Source organism: Oncorhynchus nerka, unplaced genomic scaffold (genome assembly GCF_034236695.1).
Source record: "Oncorhynchus nerka isolate Pitt River unplaced genomic scaffold, Oner_Uvic_2.0 unplaced_scaffold_2511, whole genome shotgun sequence".
NCBI lineage: Eukaryota > Metazoa > Chordata > Actinopteri > Salmoniformes > Salmonidae > Oncorhynchus > Oncorhynchus nerka.
The window spans coordinates 27,501-38,122 of NW_027038787.1; the positions used below are offsets into that span (position 1 = coordinate 27,501).

Consider the following 10,622-nt stretch of genomic DNA (forward strand, 5'->3'; position numbering starts at 1 on the left):
GGGAAGAGAGAGAGAAAGAGAGAGGGAGAGATCTACCTGTCTCTAGAGTCAACACAGTTACTAACACAAGGAGACAGAAGGGGATAGAGGAAGAGAGAGATCTACCTGTCTCTAGACTCAACACATAGTTACTAACACAAGGAGACAGAAGGGGATGGGGAAGAGAGAGATCTACCTGTCTCTAGAGTCAACACATAGTTACTAATACAAGGAGACAGAAAGGAGAGAGGAAGAGAGAGAGTTACTAATAAGAGTCAGATAGAGGAAGGAGAGATCTACCTGTCTCTAGAGTCAACACATAGTTACTAACACAAGGAGACAGAAGGGGATAGAGGAAGAGATCTACCTGTCTCTAGACTCAACACATAGTTACTAACACAAAGGAGACAGAAGGGGATAGAGGAAGAGATACCTGTTACTAACACTAGAGATCTACCTGTCTCAACACATAGTTACTAACACAAGGAGACAGAAGGGGGATAGAGGAAGAGAGAGATCTACCTGTCTCTAGAGTCAACACATAGTTACTAACACAAGGAGACAGAAGGGGATAGAGGAAGAGAGAGATCTACCTGTCTCTAGGAAGTCAACACATAGTTACTAACACAAGGAGACAGAGGAAGGAGATCTACAGAAGGGAGACAGAAGATAGAGGAAAGAGAGATCTACCTGTCTCTAGAGTCAACTTTATGAGTTACTAATACAAGGAGACAGAAAAGGAGAGAGAGGAAGAGAGAGAGAGAAAGAGAGAGGGGAGAGATCTACCTGTCTCTAGACTCAAACACATAGTTACTAACACAAGGAGACAGAAGGATAGAGGAAGAGAGAGATCTACCTGTCTCTAGACTCAACACATAGTTACTAACACAAGGAGACAGAAGGGGATAGAGGAAGAGAGAGATCTACCTGTCTCTAGACTCAACACATAGTTACTAACACAGGGATATAGAAGGGGATAGAGGAAGAGAGAAGAGATCTACCTGTCTCTAGACTCAACACATAGTTACTAATACAAGACAGAAAGACAGAGGAAGAGAGAGAAGAAGAGGATACCTGTCTCTAGACTCAACACATAGGAAGAGAGGGGATAGAGGAAGAGAGATCTACCTGTCTCTAGACTCAACACATAGTTACTAACACAAGGAGACAGAAGGGGATAGAGAGAAGAGAGGAGAAGAGGGGATAAGGGAGGAGAGATCTACCTGTCTCTAGACTCAACACATAGTTACTAATACAAGGAGACAGAAGGGGATAGAGGAAAGAAGGGAGAGATCTACCTGTCTCTAGACTCAAACACATAGTTACTAATACAAGGAGACAGAAGGGGATAGAGGAAGAGAGGAAGAGGAAGGAGAGATCTACCTGTCTAGACTCAACACATAGTTACTAACACAAGGAGACAGAAGGGGATAGGAGGAAGAGAGAGATCTACCTGTCTCTAGACTCAACACATAGTTACTAATACAAGGAGACAGAGGAAGGATAGGAGGAAGAGAAGGAAGAGATCTACCTGTCTCTAGACTCAAACACATAGTTACTAATACAAGGAGACAGAAGACAGATCTACCTGTCTCTAGAGTCAACACATAGTTACTAATACAAAGAGAAGGGGAAGAGGAGAGAGGAAGAGATCTACCTGTCTCTAGACTCAACACATAGTTACTAATACAAGGAGACAGAAGGGGATAGAGGAAAGGAAGGGAGATCTACCTGTCTCTAGACTCAACACATAGTTACTAACACAAGGAGACAGAAGGGATAGAGGAAGGAGAGATCTACCTGTCTCTAGAGTTATAACACAAGGAGACAAGAGAGGAAGAGATCTACCTGTCTCTAGAGTCAACACATAGTTACTAATACAAGGAGACAGAAGGGGATAGAGGAAGAGAGAGAGGAAAGAGAGAGAGAGGAAGAGAGATCTACCTGTCTCTAGAGGTCTGAAGAATCCCTGTAGAACACATCTGTCAGGGAACTGGACCAGAACTACCTGGACACACACACACACACACACACACTATTATATTGCTAATGTTACTGTAGTAACAGATTTAGGATCACTATTGACATCCACCTCCAGGTTAGTGGTCGATTCTATGTAAATGTAGGAGAAATTCAAGGGTATCTGACACACATTCACCCACACAACTCACTCGGGGGTATCTGACACACACACACACACATGGGCGAACACACATTCACCCACACAACTCACTCGGGGGGGTATCTGTCCATCTTATCCTTCATCTGAGATTCTCTCAGAGCTTTAGTCATCAGAGGAGCCTCCCTCTAGTACCCTCCTAAAGGGAGAAAGAGAGGGAGAGAGGGGAGAGGGGTGAGGAGAGAGGTGAGAAGAGAGATGGGAGAGGGAGAGAGAAAGAAAGAGGAGAGGGAGAGAGGAGGGAGAGAGAGAGAGAGAAAAAGAGAGAGGGAGAGAGAGGAGAGAGCATGAGAGAGAGGAGAGAGCAAGAGAGATGATTTACAGTGACTTTTGATTTGTGTGTGTGTGTGTGTGTGTGTGTGTGTGTGTGTGTGTGTGTGTGTGTGTGTGTGATAGATCACTGTGGTCAATGTAATTCTAGCCCCTTGATAATCTGTCTGGTGTGGTGTCACACAGTGAACGGAGGCAGACATCTCTTTTTGAAGAGACATCATAAAGAACCAATCAGGCGCATGCACATACCACACAACAACGTTTCCCAGCATTCCCCACAGTCTCTCCCAAGCGTCTAATTAAGTCCTTGGCAAACTGTAATTAAGTATATATATAAACCCATATAGAAGTTCCCTAACTGACTGCTTTCAGACCTTAACCATTAGAAGGTCAAGGCTGACCCCAGATCTGCTCTTCTTACTTTTGTTTATACATGACATTGGGTTATCCTAACTCACTAAATCCCAGGATGTCAAAACTGACCCCAGATCTGCTCATGACACGTAGCCAAGCAGTTAAGAGCATTGGGCCAGTAACCGAAGGTCGCTGGTTTGAATCCCCAAACAGCCTAGATAAGAACATCTAATCAATAATGCCTTGCTGAGCAAAGCACTTAACCCTCTGTCTCTCCTCCTCTTCCTCTCTCTCAGTCTCTCCTCCTCTTCCTCTCTCAGTCTCTCCTCCCCTCTTCCTCTCTCTCAGTCTCTCCTCCCCTCTTCCTCTCTCTCTCTCCTCCCCTCTTCCTCTCTCAGTCTCCTCCCCTCTTCCTCTCTCAGTCTCTCCTCCCTCTTCCTCTCTCAGTCTCTCCTCCCTCTCAGTCTCTCTCCTCCCCTCTGAGAGGTCTCTCCTCCCCTCTCAGTCTCTCCTCCCCCCCTCTGTCTCTCCTCCTCTTCCTCTCTGTCTCTCCTCCTCTTCCTCTCAATCTCTCCTCCTCTTTCTCTCAGTCTCTCCTCCCCCTCTTCCTCTCTCGGTCTCTCCTCCCCTCTTTCTCTCAGTCTCTCCTCCCCTCTTCCTCTCTCAGTCTCTCCTCCCCTCTTCCTCTCTCAGTCTCTCCTCCCCTCTTCCTCTCAGTCTCTCCTCCCTCTTCCTCTCTTTCAGTCTCTCCTCCTCTTCCTCTCTCTCTGTCTCTCCTCTTCCTCTCTTTCTGTATCTCCTCCCCTCTTCCTCTCTGTCTCTCCTCTTCTTCTTCTCTGTCTCTCCTCCCCTCTTCCTCTCTCAGTCTCTCTCCTCCCCTCTTCCTCTCTCTCAATCTCTCCTCCCCTCTTCCTCCTCTCTCAGTCTCTCCTCCCCTCTTCCTCTCTCTCAGTCTCTCTCCTCCCCTCTTCCTCTCTCAGTCTCTCCTCTTCCTCTCTCTCAGTCTCCCTCTTCCTCTCTCTCAGTCTCCCCTCTTCCTCTCCTCTCTCTCCAGTCTCCTCTCTTCCTCCCCTCTCTCAGTCTCCCCTCTTCCTCTCTCTCAGTCTCCTTCCCTCTCTCAGTCTCCCTCTCCCTACCTCTCTCTCTGTCTCTCCTCTCTTCCGCTCTCTCAGTCTCTCCTCCCCTCTTCCTCTCTCTGTCTCTCCTCCCTCTTCTCTCTCTGTCTCTCCTCCCCGTCTTCCTCTCTCTGTCTCTCCTCCCCTCTTCCTCTCTCTGTCTCTCCTCCCCTCTTCCTCTCTCAGTCTCTCCTCCCCTCTTCCTCTCTCAGTCTCTCCTCCCCTCTTCCTCTCTCAGTCTCTCCCTCCTCTTCCTCTCTCAGTCTCTCCCCTCTTCCTCTCTCAGTATCTCCTCCTCTTCCTCTCTTCTCTCCTCCTCTTCCTCTCTCTCTGTCTCCTCCTCCTCTTCCTCTCTCTCAGTCTCTCCTCCCCTCTTCCTCTCAGTCTCCTCCCCTCTTCCTCTCTCTCAGTCTCTCCTCCCCTCTTCCTCTCTCAGTCTCCTCCTCTTCCTCTCTCTCTCAGTCTCTCCTCCCCTCTTCCTCTCTCTCAGTCTCTCCTCTTCCTCTCTCTCAGTCTCCCCTCTTCCTCTCTCTCAGTCTCCCCTCTTCCTCTCTCTCAGTCTCCCCTCTCCTCAGTCTCCCCTCTTCTCTCTGTCTCTCTCTCTTCCTCCCCCTCTTCCTCTCTCTGTCTCTCTCTTCCCTCTTCGCTCTCTCTGTCTCTCCCTCCCCTCTTCCCCTCTCTCCAGTCTCTCCTCCCCTCTTCCTCTCTCTGTCTCTCCTCCCTCTTCCTCTCTCTGTCTCTCCTCCCCTCTTCCTCTCTCAGTCTCTCCTCCCCTCTTCTCTCTCAGTCTCTCCTCCTCTTCCTCTCTCAGTCTCTCCTCCCCCTCTTCTCTCTCAGTCTCTCCTCCCCCTTCCTCTCTCAGTCTCTCCTCCTCTTCCTCTCTCTCAGTCTCTCCTCCTCCCTCACCTCTCTCATTCTCTCCTCCCCTCTTAATCTCTGTCTCTCCCTCCCTCTTCCTCTCTCAGTTTTTTCCTCCCCTCTTCCTCTCTCAGTCTCTCCTCCCCTCTTCCTCTAATTCTCTCCTAAAACTTCATCTCTGTCTCTCCCTCCACATCCTCTCCCATCTCTCTCCACGCTTCCTCTCTCTCCACACTTCCTCTCTCAGTCTCTCCTCCTCTCTCTCAGTCTCTCCTCTCCTCTCTCTCAGTCTCTCCTCCCTCTTCCTCTCGTCTCCTCCTCTCCTCCTCTGTCTCTCCTCCCTCTCTCTCCGTCTCTCCTCCTCTTCCTCTCTCAGTCTCTCCTCCCCTCTTCCTCTCTCAGTCTCTCCTCCACACTTCCTCTCTCTCAGTCTCTTCTCCCCTCTCTCTGTCTCTCCTCTTCCTCTCTCTCAGTCTCTCCTCCCCTCTTCCTCTCTCTCAGTCTCTCCTCTCTCCTCAGTCCCACCTCTCACTCTTCAGCTGAGCGAAGCGTTTGCGGATGTCGTCCACAGTCACCTCAAAGAACTCGTCTGGCAAGTCCTGTTCGTTGCCGTAGCGATGCGCCCCAGAGTCCATGTGGTAGATCAGGGGTTCCCTGTCCACCGGCTGTAGAGGAGACAGAGAGAGAGAGAGAGGTGAGGCATCTCAACGGCTGCAGACATGACAACAGTAGAAATGTGGATCTGTCTGACTAGGTTTCTATATAAACAACAGGGGAGACCCTCAACAGGCCTGAGTAAAAGACTGGGATTTCTGTTCAGCCCATCAGAACAACATCAACCCCATCAACGTTACCTGCAGAACCTCCTCTACCACGGCCCAGTCATCCTGTTTGGCACTGGCTTGAGCGCTGAGAGATAGAAACAGAACATCTAGAACATACCATCTATCATTCATGTATGACTCTTATCAGCAGAGTACATTGAGAAGACGTTGAGTTGGACTCACAGGTCTCACCTTGGCGTTGTTGGGTTTAGATTTCTTGGCTTTGGGTGACCCGCCAACCGGTGATGGTAGTGATGATGATGATGATGATGATGATGATCCTACACCGCTCACCCCGGCCCCCAGCCTCTGACCCCCTCCAGAAAGGGGATGAAGGGAGCGGAGGAGGGGGAAGGAAGGAAGAGGAAGGAGGGAAGAAGGCTGGAAAGCGCACTGACCAGATGGTCCTGCCCTCTCCATCCTCCTCTTCTCCCTCTTCCTCCCCGAGGTTTCTTATAGGCCGCACCCCAATTTGGGAGTTTGTAACCACTTCCAGCTTCCTGTTTGCCAGGAAGTGTGTGCCAGCAGCCGAGGGGCGTGGACTGGGGCATCCACAGTCTCCAGCCGGCCTGTCAGGGCTCTCCTTTTTGATTGAAGGCAGGCGCTGCACCCTCTGGTTGTGAAGGGAGGCAGTCCGACGGGGGGTAAAGGGTGGGGCTTGGTTTCTCGCGACGGGATCTGTCGCCGTGCCCGCCTCCATGCCGTCATGCGTCTCCGTTGCCCTGGCGATTTGGTCTTCTTCAGTAAAAACCTGTAGAGCGGCAGAGGAGCGACATCATCTACATACTCATCACCACCACCCTTCCCAATCAGTGGCAGTGCATTAATGTCTGCTGTAATGGTGAGGATATGGTGAGTATATGGTGAGGGGATATGGTGAGATATATTAACGGGAGATTAATGTTGGGGATATGTTGTGGATATGTTGAGGACATGTTGAGGATATGTTGTGGAGGAACCAACCTGACATGTTGTCCCAGAGACTTCAGACTGGCCTTCTTTGGGAGGAACCAACCTAAACACACACACCCATCTAGTGTCCTCATCACACTCTTCAACACCCCTCCTCCCCATCAGTGTCCTCATCAGGACTTACCCCCCTGATCAGTGTCCTCATCACACTCTGATCAACACTTAGCTGCCTCACTGCACTCTGATCAACACCCCCTATCAGTGTCCTCATCGCACTCTGATCAACACCCCCTGTATCAGTGTCCTCATCACACTCTGATCACACCCCCCTGTACCCCTCCCCCCATCAGTGTCCTCATCACACTCTGATCAACACCCCTGCTCAGTGTCCTCCCCCCTCTGATCACCCCCCCCTATCAGTGTCCTCTCATCATCACCCCCTCTGTCCTCATCACCTCTGATCACCCCCCTATCAGTGTCCTCATTGCACTCTGTATCAGTGTCCTCATTACGCTCTGATCAACACCCCCGTATCAGTGTCCTCACTCCTCATCAACACCCCGTATCTGATCATCAACACCCCTGTATCAGTGTCCTCATCACACTCTGATCAACACCCCCTGTATCAGTGTCCTCATTACACTCTGATCAACCCCCCTGTATCAGTGTCCCTCATTATGGCTCTGATCAGCACCCCCTATCCCCTACTCAGTGTCCTCATTACACTCTGATCAACACCCCCCTATCAGTGTCCTCATTACACTCTGATCAACACCCCCCTCTGATCAACACCCCCTGTATCCAGTGTCCTCATCACACTCTGATCAACAACACCCCCCTATCCCAGTGTCCTCATTACACTCTGATCAACACCCCCTATCAGTGTCACTCATTACACTCTAGTCAGCACCCCCTGTATCAGTGTCCTCATTTCACTCAACACCCCCTATCAGTGTCCTCATTACGCTCTGATCAACACCCCCCTATCCAGTGTCCTCATTACGCTCTGATCAACACCCCCCTGTATCAGTGTCCTCATTGCACTCTGATCCACCCCCACCCTGTATCAGTGTCCTCATTACACTCTGATCCAGACACCCCCCTGTATCAGTGTCCTCATCAAGTCACCCCTCAGTGATCATTCGCTCTGATCAAAAACCCCCCTGTATCAGTGTCCTCATTATACTCTGATCAACACCCCCTGTATCAGTGTCCTCATTACACTCTGATCAACACCCCCTACCCTGTATCAGTGTCCTCATTACACTCTGTTCAACACCCCTGAGTGTCCTCATTACGCTCCCCCTGTATCAGTGTCCTCATTACACTCTGATCAACACCCTGTATCAGTGTCCTCATTACACTCTGATCAACACCCTCCCCCCTGTATCAGTGTCCTCATTACACTCTGATCAACACCCCCTGTATCAGTGTCCTCATCACACTCTGATCAACACCTCCCCTGTATCAGTGTCCTCATTACACTCTGATCAACCCCCCTGTATCAGTGTCCTCATTACACTCTGATCAACACCCCTGTATCAGTGTCCTCATTACACTCTGATCAACACCCCCCCCTCTGTCTCATCACCTCTGATCAACACCCCCTGTATCAGTGTCTCATTACACTCTGATCAACACCCCCCTGTATCAGTGTCCTCATTACATCTGATCAACTTTTTACCTATCAGTGTCCTCATTACACTCTGATCAACACCCCCTGTATCAGTGTCCTCATTACACTCTGATCAACACCCCCCTGTATCAGTGTCCTCATTACACTGGAACACCCCCTGTATCAGTGTCTCATTACACTCTGATCAACCCCCTGTATCAGTGTCCTCATTACACTCTGATCAACCCCCCCTGTATCAGTGTCCCTCATTACACTCTGATCAACACCCCCCTGTATCAGTGTCCTCATTACTCTGATCCTGTATCAGTGTCCTCTTTACACTCTGATCAACACCCCCCTGTATCAGTGTCCTCATTACACTCTGATCACACCCCCCCCCCCCTGTATCAGTGTCCTCATTACACTCTGATCAACCCCCTGTATCAGTGTCCTCATTACACTCTGATCAACACCTCCTGTATCAGTGTCTCATTACACTCTGATCATCAGTGTCCTCACCTCCCCCTGTATCAGTGTGTCCTCATTACACTCTGATCAACACCCCCCTGTATCAGTGTCCCCCTCTGATCAACACCCTGTATCAGTGTCCTCATTACACTCTGATCAACACCCCCCCCCTGTATCAGTGTCCTCATTACACTCTGATCAACACCCCCTGTATCAGTGTCCCAGCACCCCCTCATTACACTCTGATCAACACCCCCCTGTATCAGTGTCCTCATTACACTCTGATCACTCTGACACCCCCCCCCTGTATCAGTGTCCTCATTACACTCTGATCAACACCCCCCTGTATCAGTGTCCTCATTACCCCCTGATCACACCCCTGTATCAGTGTCCCTCATTACACTCTGATCAACACCCCCTGTATCAGTGTCCTCATTACACTCTGATCAAGTGTCCCTCATTACACTCCCTGATCAACACCCCCCACCCTGTCAGTGTCCTCACTCTGTTCAACACTCTGATCACACCCCCTGTATCAGTGTCCTCATTACACTCTGATCAACACCCCCTGTATCAGTGTCCTCATCACACTCTGATCACACCCTGTATCAGTGTCCTCATTACACTCTGATCAACACCCCCCTGTATCAGTGTCCTCATTACACTCTGATCAACACCCCTGTATCAGTGTCCTCATTACACTCTGATCAACACCCCCGTATCAGTGTCCTCATTACACTCTGATCAACACCAGTCAACCCCCCTGTATCAGTGTCTCATTACACTCTGATCAACCCCCTGTATCAGTGTCCTCATTACACTCTGATCAACCCCCCTGTATCAGTGTCCTCATTACACTCTGATCAACCCCCCTGTATCAGTGTCCTCATTACACTCTGATCAACACCCCCTGTATCAGTGTCCTCATTACACTCTGATCAACACCCCCCTGTATCAGTGTCCTCATTACACTCTGATCAACACCCCCCTGTATCAGTGTCCTCATTACACTCTGATCAACACCCCCCTGTATCAGTGTCCTCATTACACTCTGGATCAACACCCCCTGTATCAGTGTCCTCATTACACTCTGATCAACACCCCCTGTATCAGTGTCCTCATTACAGTCTGATCAACACCCCCTGTATCAGTGTCCTCATTACACTCTGATCATCCTCTGATCAACCCCCCTGTATCAGTGTCTCACCCCCTGTATCACACTCTGATCAACACCCCCCCTGTATCAGTGTCTCTGATCATTATCACTCTGATCAACACCCCCTGTATCAGTGTCCTCATCACACTCTGATCAACACCCCCCCCTGTATCAGTGTCCTCATTACACTCTGATCAACCCCCCTGTATCAGTGTCCTCATTACACTCTGATCACACCCCCCCTGTATTCAGTGTCCTCATTACACTCTGATCTGATCAACCCCCCTGTATCAGTGTCCTCATTACACTCTGATCAACACCCCCTGTATCAGTGTCCTCATTACACTCTGATCAACACCCCTGTATCAGTGTCCTCATCACAATCTGATCAACCCCCCCTGTATCAGTGTCCTCATTACACTCTGATCAACACCCTCCCTGTATCAGTGTCCTCATTACACTCTGATCACACCCCCTGTATCAGTGTCCCTCATTACACTCTGATCAACACCCCCCAGTATCAGTGTCCTCTTTACACTCTGATCAACACCCCTGTATCAGTGTCCTGATCAACACCCCCCCCACCCTGTACACTGTTCAACACCCCTGTATCAGTGTCCTCATTACGCTCTGATCACCCCCTGTATCAGTGTCCTCATTACACTCTGTTCAACACCCCCCTGTATCAGTGTCCTCAACATTCACGCTCTGATCAACACCCCCCTGTATCAGTGTCCTCATTACACTCTGATCAACACCCCCCTATATCAGTGTCCTCATTACCTCTGATCAACACCCCCCTGTATCAGTGTCCTCATTACCTCTGATCAACACCCCCCTGTATCAGTGTCCTCATTACACTCTGATCAACACCCCCTGTATCAGTGTC

The 10,622-nt window shown here is 49.8% G+C and overlaps 1 long non-coding RNA gene across 1 annotated transcript; it reads right to left on the reverse strand.

Annotated features, from left to right (window-relative positions):
- Positions 1 to 2,282: 2,282 nt before the first annotated feature.
- Positions 2,283 to 5,663, reverse strand: LOC135567141 (uncharacterized). Its single transcript, XR_010462268.1, has 3 exons — positions 5,613 to 5,663; positions 5,284 to 5,423; positions 2,283 to 2,297 (listed from the first exon to the last, which is right to left on the reverse strand). It is a non-coding gene; the product is annotated as an uncharacterized LOC135567141 (long non-coding RNA).
- Positions 5,664 to 10,622: the final 4,959 nt, after the last annotated feature.